We start from the raw sequence: 631 nt of genomic DNA, 5'->3' as shown, positions 1-631 counted from the left end.
ACCATTACACCATTAATGGTGTAATTACACCATTACACCGGTGTAATGGTGTAATTACACCATTAATGGTGTAATGGTTACACCATTAATGGTGTAATTTCACCATTAATGGTGTAATGGTGAAATCGCGCGGCGGTGGTCGGGCTCGGGGTCAGCGCGGGGGAGGTCGACGAGGAAGTAGAGCTTTCCCGGCTTGAGCGGGGCGTCAGGATCGAGCGGTCGGGCTCGGAGTCCGACGCGTGGCCTTCCTCGGGCAACTAGTAGGAACGCGCGGCGCCGGCTTTGGCGTCGGCTGCGCCCGCGCAGCGGTGGTCGGGCTTGGGGTCGGCGCGGGGAAGGTCGACGAGGAAGTAGAGCTTCCCCGGCTTGAGCGGGGCGTCGGGGTCAAGCGGTCGGGCTCCGTGGCGAGGCCGGAAGTCGCCGTGGCGCGCCCCGTGCTCTTACAGGAAGAAGAAGAAGAAGAAAAAGAAGAAGAAGAATAGGGAAAAAAAAAAAAGGTGCTCCAGCAGGAGGAAGAAGAAGAAGAAAAAGAAAAAGAGAAAAAAAATTGCTCCTACAGGAAGAAGAAGAAGAAGAAGAAGAGCCCGCCTGGCGGTACTCCGGCGGTGCGCCTGCCTGGCCTTCGCTTTTT

This window comes from Ananas comosus, unplaced genomic scaffold (assembly GCF_001540865.1).
Source record: "Ananas comosus cultivar F153 unplaced genomic scaffold, ASM154086v1, whole genome shotgun sequence".
Taxonomy (NCBI): domain Eukaryota; kingdom Viridiplantae; phylum Streptophyta; class Magnoliopsida; order Poales; family Bromeliaceae; genus Ananas; species Ananas comosus.
Note: the sequence above shows the minus strand (reverse complement) of the source record.